Source organism: Eptatretus burgeri, chromosome 17 (assembly GCF_056783735.1).
Source record: "Eptatretus burgeri isolate ZD-2024b chromosome 17, Ebu_testis_v1, whole genome shotgun sequence".
NCBI classification, from domain to species: domain Eukaryota; kingdom Metazoa; phylum Chordata; class Myxini; order Myxiniformes; family Myxinidae; genus Eptatretus; species Eptatretus burgeri.
Window position 1 is genome coordinate 50,380,121 of NC_140977.1, and position 8,895 is coordinate 50,389,015.

At 40.2% G+C, this 8,895-nt stretch overlaps 1 long non-coding RNA gene across 1 annotated transcript in view; it reads left to right on the plus strand.

Annotated features, from left to right (window-relative positions):
- The window catches only part of LOC147010071 (uncharacterized), a 2,543-nt gene extending 2,258 nt beyond the window's left edge, over positions 1–285 (plus strand). The window contains exon 3 of the long non-coding RNA XR_015053092.1: positions 155–285. This is a non-coding gene — a long non-coding RNA (uncharacterized LOC147010071). The remainder of the gene's footprint in view (positions 1–154) is intronic.
- Positions 286–8,895: the final 8,610 nt, after the last annotated feature.

The following is an 8,895-nucleotide window of genomic DNA, read 5'->3' on the forward strand; positions in this document are numbered from 1 at the left end:
ATGGACTTTCCAATGGAGTTTTGATATTGCTGAAAATGGAATACATTTGTGTTGGAGTATCCCTTGTGAAGCAATGAGTATTCCTCGATATTAAGAGGAACCAAAGCAATGGTATCCTTAACCTTTCTTCCTTTTGATGCTTGGTGTGTCCAAGGTGTTAATTTCCACACTGAAGACCTTGGAAGGAACCTTGAAACACAAAGAAAACCAGAACTTTGGGATTTCTCATCCTCTACTTGGGAAAGGACACAAACAACCTGGAGAACCAAAAGAATCAGCACAGGGATGGGGTGTCTGGTTTTGTGTATGACAAGTGAGTATCAGTCTTGAATTTTTTTCTTGAGACAAGACTTGAGTCGCTGTTGAATGATACGTTTATACAGTAACTGAACTTGTCTGAAATATCTCGAATGTTCACTAAATTGATTGCCTTCATGTCTGTACATGGATTCTCGTTTCAGGATTTACAAGTATTCACTGCTGGAGAGGAAACAATCAAATCTCCAGAGCTCGGTGTCTAAAGGAAGTGCTTGATAACTTTGTTTGATTTTTCACAATATTTTCACGGATAAATGACATCACCTCAACAGTGGAATCAATTTTTTAGCTCGTCTCCGACGAAGTCGGGAAGAGTTTTTAAAGTGATGACGATGTCTGTCAGTCAGTCCCTTTAAATCCCCTAAACCCACTCCCCCCAACCTTCACCGAATGAAGCCCAACTACGCCAAACCTAAATTGGGAGACGAGCATCTGTTCCACTTGGGACAATTCATTTTCGTATTTACCAATTAATATGAGTGATGGAAATAAAAGATCTTGAAAATGAAATTAAAGTCATGTCAAAACACTCAAGTTATACATCTAATATCCAGGCGTATTTACACTACAACTGACGTATGGTTGGCATTGTAATCGATGGCCGCATGTTTTACATTTGCTTGCAGAGATTGTTGAGGGACCGGTTTGTGGCACGGTGTTTTTAAATACGATGAGTCGTGCAAATCTGAATGAATGGAAGTGTTGCTTCATTTGATAGGCTTGATCTAAAAAATATCGGCCTCCCAACAATGGATGGAGGCCCTCAATGTCAGATATGAGATCACGGCAGCTCAATGTCAGATATGAGATCACGGCAGTCTCTCTGGAAATATCTCATGCTTTTCATACTGTCTGACATCCATCGAGTTGAGTCGAAGGGAAAAGCATTGCCATCCGTCCAGGTAAGGGGTTACACCCACTGGACACGACAATACTTTGCCTATGGCATCCAAGGTCAACACACTTGGCGTCCTGATTTCCTCTCCTCTCGTCGTCAACGTGTGGCTCTCAACAGATCCTTTAATCTCTTCTCCTTGTCAAGGCTGGAGTGCTCCAAGGCAGTGTTCCTGGCCTACATCTTATTCCAAATCTTCAAAAGTCATATCTCTGACTCTGGAAAATCCTCAAAACCCATTTGCTGACCCTCTCTTCAGACATTGACAAAATCACAAGATGGTCATACACTTGGAATGTGATTTTCATTCCTGACAAATATCATATTCTCACGATCTCTCTCCGAAAGTACTGTTTGGTAACTGCCTCCACCCCCGCCCTCCCTCATCCACTTTCTTCAGAATCCTGTTGAGGAGGTTCAGTCACTGAAACTCCTGGGACTGGGCATCTTCCATGATTCTTCTTCTGCCTCCTTTCTGGTCTTGTACCCTCTGCTCTTTCGTATTTTTCCCCCAGAACCCCCCCCCCCAAGGTTTGTGCATGGCACACAGTCCATAAACAACCCCTTCTGTTGAGATAACCTAAATCCAGGATCACTGCTCACCTCCACTCATTCGTTCCTTTTTTTTTTCACCACCTGTGGAACCATCTTTCTCACTCAAATCAATGTCATTCTTCCCTCCAGGTCTTCAAAACAGCTGCTCACCATCACTCCCCCCCTCCCACCCCAATCCAAAATCATGATCTTTTCTGCACCCATTCAACGACCCTAAACCCTCCCAAAAATTTTGTTCATGTATCCATCTTGTCCACCCTTTGCAATTTCCCTTATCCCTCATCATTGCCTGAATGTCTTGTATGTCTATATTGTCTCCATATAATTTCTCCCTCCGTGCTGTTGTTGTTGTTTCACCTTTATCCGACTTTTGTTTAAATAAAATGATAAATTTAATGATGGGTAAGCAGCAGTCGAGAACATCACCCTTGTGCACCACACCGTTGATCCTTTATTTAAAGTGAAGTACGTCCTCCAGAAATGGAGGTTCTTGAACTATGATGACAGATGATTTGTGTCAGTGAATTAATATAAAGCAAGCTGAATCGACACAAAATGTCAAAGCCCCGATTGTCCCATTGTTTTAATAATTTTTCTGAAGGAGTTGAAGGGCTGGCCCATATGTATGTATGACAAAAAGTGGCCACCAGTCTTCCAGTTGGTTACCATGTCTGAGAAATGGTTGGGGACACGTTGAAGTCACAAAATGGCCACCAGTCGGCCATCTTGGATCTGATCTCGAAATAAAATGAGGTGCACACGTGAGCCATCATTCTTTATCTGTGTGACAAGTTTGAACAACATTGGTCATGAAAGCAAAGGGTTGTGAGGTCATGTTTTCTGGGATTCTCCCAAGATTAGGAAACAATATAGAAATGATGAGCAGAGCGATAGACGACAACAATGGCTGGAAGGAAGGTTTTACATTCAAGAAGCAGTGGGAATCCATCCATCGGAACCAGACTCTGTGCAGAGTGTTTGTGCTGCCTAAGCAGTCTCATTGGCTATTGGGCACAATCATGGACGGGTCGCCACTCCGATGCAGGATACCAGGATGCTAATACTCATTTTGCCGACATCGGAAGGATGACAGGCCGAGTTCACCCCACCTCGTATTAATTAAACAGCTGAGTGGGATTTGAATTCAGGACGCCCGGTTTCCAAGCGCATCGCCCAAACCATTAAGTCAACACCTGACATTAGTGGGAATCATTTCGGGGACAAAGGCAGTGTTTCCAGAATGATGGTCATATGTTAAATAGAAAGGGGGCAGCAAGGTTTGCAGTAGGAATTGAGAAAGGAATTCAGGCTTTTTTAGGTAAGCGGAGGGTGGGGAAGGTATTCAGGAAGGAACAGATGATGCAATTGTGATGAGTAAGTACAGGCACGAAAATAGAATTTCAGGAAGGGAAAAGTGAAATATATTCTCCACCAATGCCAGAAGTTTAAATCATGAGATGGAAGACCTTGAAGCCAAAATAGATAGCGAGGTGTACGATATAGTTGCAGTGAGTGAGACATAGTTTCAGGAGAGTTACTGGAGGACAGGATTCGAAGGCTCCAAGGTGTATCGGTGTGATCGGAAGGAGAGAATAGGAGGAAGAGAAGTAGCAACCTGGGTAAAGGACAGCATTGTATCAAGAGAAAGGGCTGACATTAAGGAAGGAATAAATGTTGAGGATTCAATTTGGGTCGAGATTAGACATTGTGAATGCAGGAAAATACTGGAAGGATGATTTTATAAAGCTCCGGGTGAGAAGGAAGAGTACGTGAATAACTCAGGAGGGCATGTGGTAAGGGAAGAGCATTGATTATGGGGGATTTTAACTTGCCAGGGATAGTTTGGGTGGAGGATCAGGGAAAGGGCAGAGTGGATGAGGATTTCCTCGTTTTCGTCCAGGATTGCTTTTTAACCAAGTTTTACGATAAGCCCACGAGTGGGAGTGCAGTGTTCGACCTCCTTTTAGTCATGAAGATACATTTTATCATTATGGATTTGTGGGTGATAAAATAAATAAATTGATGATGATTAAAACTTGATATTAAAATAAAATATATTAATCCTGAAATAAAAAGTACTAAAATATGATATGATGTTTTAAGTATGAATCCATTTGGAATGAACATAATTATATTTCTCCTCTGTACAAAAAGATCACCTGTATATTGAAAGTGTAAAGAGCTTGAACTTTGCCAGTAAGTTGAATATAAAGAAGAATTGCCTGTCATGTAAAGCTATGTAAATAATTTTCATAAAAGACACAAACAACTTGGAATGTGGATTTAAGAAAATGTCCAGATGTCTCCACGAAGCTCCAGTCGCTTCAAGATAATATATCTTCCCAGTTTTGGGAGAAGCAGATTAACTTTTTCACTGACATAGGATGGAAACCTGTTTTAATGGCCATTAGAATTGGTGTTTGACGTCATTCTGGCATTCTGTGTGATTAAAATGTCTGGATTTGAACATGTGTTCCAACCACTTAAGCAGGAGCTGTCAAAGAAAACTGAAGATCAGGTTCACCTGGAAATTGTCAAGACCGGGTGAACTGGCATCAGTGCCAGAAAATGATAAAAAACTGTCTTCCTGAAAATGATATAAAGACGAAGATTCTCCAATTGTATTGATATTTCTGGAATGTTTGTCTGTTCAGAAACTCCTATGTGCACATAATAAATATGTCTTGTATGTGAATAAATGTTCTGAAATTGTACTGACGTTGTGTAACTGTATCTACAGTAACGATCCCAATCTGGTGGAGGAGGTGGAGGTCAGGGAGCATTTTGGAGCAAGTGACCATAACATTGTGTGTGCAAAGATTGTGTTCAGGGTTAGAGTTCAGGATAGTAGGGTAGGGCTATTAGATTTCAGGAAGGCAAACTTTGAGGGGATGAGGAGAGAATTGGGTGATGTAGATTGGGATACTCTAACAACAGGACAATCATCACCAGAGAAAAGGGAAACCTTCAAGGAGCAAATGTGCAGTGTGCAGAGTAAGTACATTGCAATGAGGTGTAAAATTAGAAGAAGAAAGACACCAGGGTGGTTGAGTGGCGAGATGAGGAACAGCTATTAAGGAGAAGCAGAAGTCATTTATTTATTACGTTTAATATAACAGGACTGGAGTTAGATTTATATAATTATCGAAGTAACACAGAATGAGAAGGACATAGCTCAGAATATTAAGCACAATAGCAAGGCATTCTTTAATACATCCAGGGAAAAGAACAGGTTCGGACCAGTGTGGTCCCATTGAGGAATAGCACCGGGAGAGAGGTTAGTGATGAAAGTGAGATGGCAGGCTTATTAAACACGTATTTTTCTTCAACTTTGACACAAAAACAGTCACGAGAATTGCCAACATCTGAGACTATCTATCAAGGAGGTGAAGAAGGACTTTTACAGAAGATCCAGGTTGGAGGGAAGGAAGTGAAGGAAGAGCAAGGTAATCTCAGAGTCGATAAGGCTCCGGTCCAGATAATATGTACCTGAGATTATTGATGGAGGTTGCTGAGCAGGAAAGCAAAATGTGAAAGGATATTTTCAATCGTTCCCAGGAGTTTGGACAGGTCGCAAATGTAATGCCATTGTTTAAGAAAGGATCCAGAGAAGAATTGGGAAACGATAGACTGGTTAGTTTGACTTAAGTTGTGGGGAAGGTGTTGGAGACATGAATTAATGATGAGATGAGGAACAATTTAAACAAATACAAACTAATTAAAGGTAATTAGCATGGGTTGACCAAAGGTAGTTCCTGTTTAACAAATATTTTAGAGTTCTATGAAGCAGTATCTGATTGGGTGGATGATGGAAACGCAGTGGACAAAGTATATGTGGACATGAAGAAGGCATTTGAGAAGGTACCACATCGGAGGCTGTAACCAAAGTGAGGGCTTGTGGAGTGGTTGGTCAGGTAGCGAATTGGATTGCAAACTGGCTTCGTGGTCGGAAGCAACGAGTGGCTGTGAGTGGGAGTATGTCTTGCTGGGAGGGTGTAAGTAGCGGGGTAGATCAGGGATCATTACTCGGACCATTATTATTCATTATTTACATCAATGATTTGGACAATGGGGAAAGAGTAAGCTTTCCAAATTTGCAGATGATACAAAGATTAAAGGTGAGCTGGATAGCAGAGGGGGTGATGATCAGATACAGGAAAGTATTGATACTTGTATGGATTGGGCAATCGACTGGCAGACGTAATTTAACCTGAGCTTGTGTAAGGTGTTGGGGATGGGGAAGAACAATGAAAATAGAGATGACAGGATGCAAGGGGAAATTTTGTAGTGCGTCACACAGGAGAAGGATCTGGCGGTGGTAATAGATATGGGAGGGAAGAAGGCAGCACAGTGCCAGAGAGTTCTTGGGAAAGTAAATAGGGTTTGAGGTTGTATTTGGAGAGGGATCATTTATAAATCACAAGAGGTGGTGTTAACATTGTACAGGACTTTAGTGAGGGTCTCATCTGGAATATTTTGTGCAGGTTTGGTCACCACAACTCAGGAAGGACATCACTCTCATGGAGAGGGTTCAGAATAGGTCCAATAGATTGATTGCAGGCCGAGCTCGACTCAGCTTTGAGAAGAGGCTGAAGGAGACAGGGCTTTCACCAAGAAAGGAGGCGGTTTCGAGGAGATATGATCGAGATGTTCAAGAAAATGAAAGGTATCGATAAAATAAGTGCAGATTAATAATTTAATAGAGAAGACAGTGGGTGGACCAGGGGCCATAGCCTGGGAGTAAAGAAGAGGAGAGTTAAGACGGTAGTAAGACAGGGTACTTTCACCAAGAGAGTAGTTCATGCTTGGAATGGTCTCCCTTGAAAGGTTGTGGCAGCAGAAACAGTCGATAAGTTTAAATTAGAATTAGATCGGTACCTTGGAAGTTATAGAGTTTCAGGGGTATGGGGATGTTGGTTTGACTTTTAGGTAGTTTGAGCATTGATGGGTGTTTGTGTGTATGTGTCCAGAGCGCTGTTGGTGGGGGTCTTGTCAAGGGGGGGGGGTAGGGGGAGGGTTGTGTGTTTGATGTTGTGGATTTTTAACGAATCGCATGCCTCCACCCCCGAGGGGAAGAAAAAAAACAACATTATTTCATAAATTAAAAACATTTTTTTTGCTTTTTCCTCCTTAAATCTTGTGTAGATAAATTAGTGTGGTGTTCGTGCAGGTGTGATGGGCTGAATGGCCTCCACCTGTGTTGGATTTCCTTGTTTCAAGAGACCCCAACCCAGTACGTTGGGGGACACCGTCCGTGGAGTAGACCCCCATCGAAAGGACTTGGACCCCTGATCGAACCAAGTCCAACGGGGACGAGTAAAGATTGTAAAAATAAAATAAAATAATTAATTCTTTCCAAGTGCTCAGGTGTGTTCATTTTCCAAGCAGGAAGCTGGCGCTCGCCAAGCCGGCCGTTCCTTATGAACGGTTTCTCGCGAAGTGCTTATTTGAGTGCTTCAGCCACTTGGCGAGTTTTCCACAACAAACTCACCAACTGAACACACCCTGTAAAACTGGAGGTTTTTGGAAGTATGATGAAAGTGATTTGTGTAATACAGTGTTTAAATATATAATTATATTTTAATAAACGTTCAAAGATGTTTAAATATATAATTATATTTTCATAAACATTGAAAGAGGTTTAAATATACAATTATAGCGAACGCAGTGAGCTTCATACTGAACGCGTGCACATGATAGAATAGGACACAACAACAACAACAACAACACAACAACAAAAAAAACAATAACAACACAATACCCCTGACGATTTCGAATCCGTGTCGTTGCTTCTGACCCTTTTCCTTCCGGTTGTTTTTTGCTTCTGTTTTTTTTTTGTTTCCGGTTTTGTCATGATACTTTCGGTTTCCGAATGATACATGCCGGGAGACAAAGGCATCGTCGGAGACATGAAAGACCCAAACAATATCAGACATGGTGTATATTTCCTCCACTGATTTTAATAAAGATATCTCCCGCATCATCAAAAAATAATTTTTAATCGTGATTGACATTATTTGATCGCTGATCCCGAATCCAGGCCGAAGTAACCGGAAATTGCGTTTACAGTTGTGAACAAGTTATAGGTAAAGTTAGAAGCGAATGTAAGAAGAATTCTACGTTCAATCCAGTATTTTTTTCGATGAGATCCTGTTCTTGGCGGTGTAGTTGTCGTTGTGAAGCTAATGTTGAGGTATTATTATTTTTTTAGATGAGATCCTGTTCTTGGCGGTGTAGTTGTCGTTGTGAAGGTAATGTTGAGGTAACATTAATTTTTTGATGAGATCCTGTTCTTGGCGGTGTAGTTGTCGTTGTGAAGGTAATGTTGAGGTAATATTTATTTTTTTAGATGAGATCCTGTTCTAGGCGGTGTAGTTGTCGTTGTGAAGGTAATGTTGAGGTAATATTAATTTTTTTAGATGAGATCCTGTTCCAGGTGGTGTAGTTGTCGTTGTGAAGGTAATGTTGAGGTATTATTAATTTTTTAGATGAGATCCTGTTCTTGGCGGTGTAGTTGTCGTTGTGAAGGTTATGTTGAGGTAATATTAATTTTTTGATGAGATCCTGTTCTTGGTGGTGTAGTTGTCGTTGTGAAGGTAATGTTGAGGTAATATTAATTTTTTTAGATGAGATCCTGTTCTTGGCGGTGTAGTTGTCGTTGTGAAGCTAATGTTGAGGTAATATTAATTTTTTTAGATGAGATCCTGTTCTTGGCGGTGTCGTTGTCGTTGTGAAGGTAATGTTGAGGTAATATTTATTTTTTCAGAGCAAAAAGACTGTTTAATTTGATATATATTTAAGAAGCGAATGTAAGAAGAATTCTACGTTCGCTTCTCGGCTTTGCGTATTCCATATTATTTTAATAAACGTTTAAAGAGGTTTAAATACATAATTATATTTTAATAAACGTTTAAAGAGGTTTAAATACATAATTACATTTTAATAAACGTTTAAAGAGGTTTAAATATATAATTACATTTTAATAAACGTTTAAAGAGGTTTAAATATATAATTACATTTTAATAAACGTTTTAAGAGGTTTAAATATATAATTACATTTTAATATATGTTTAAAGAGGTTTAAATATATAATTACATTTTAATAAACATTTAAAGAGGTTTAAATA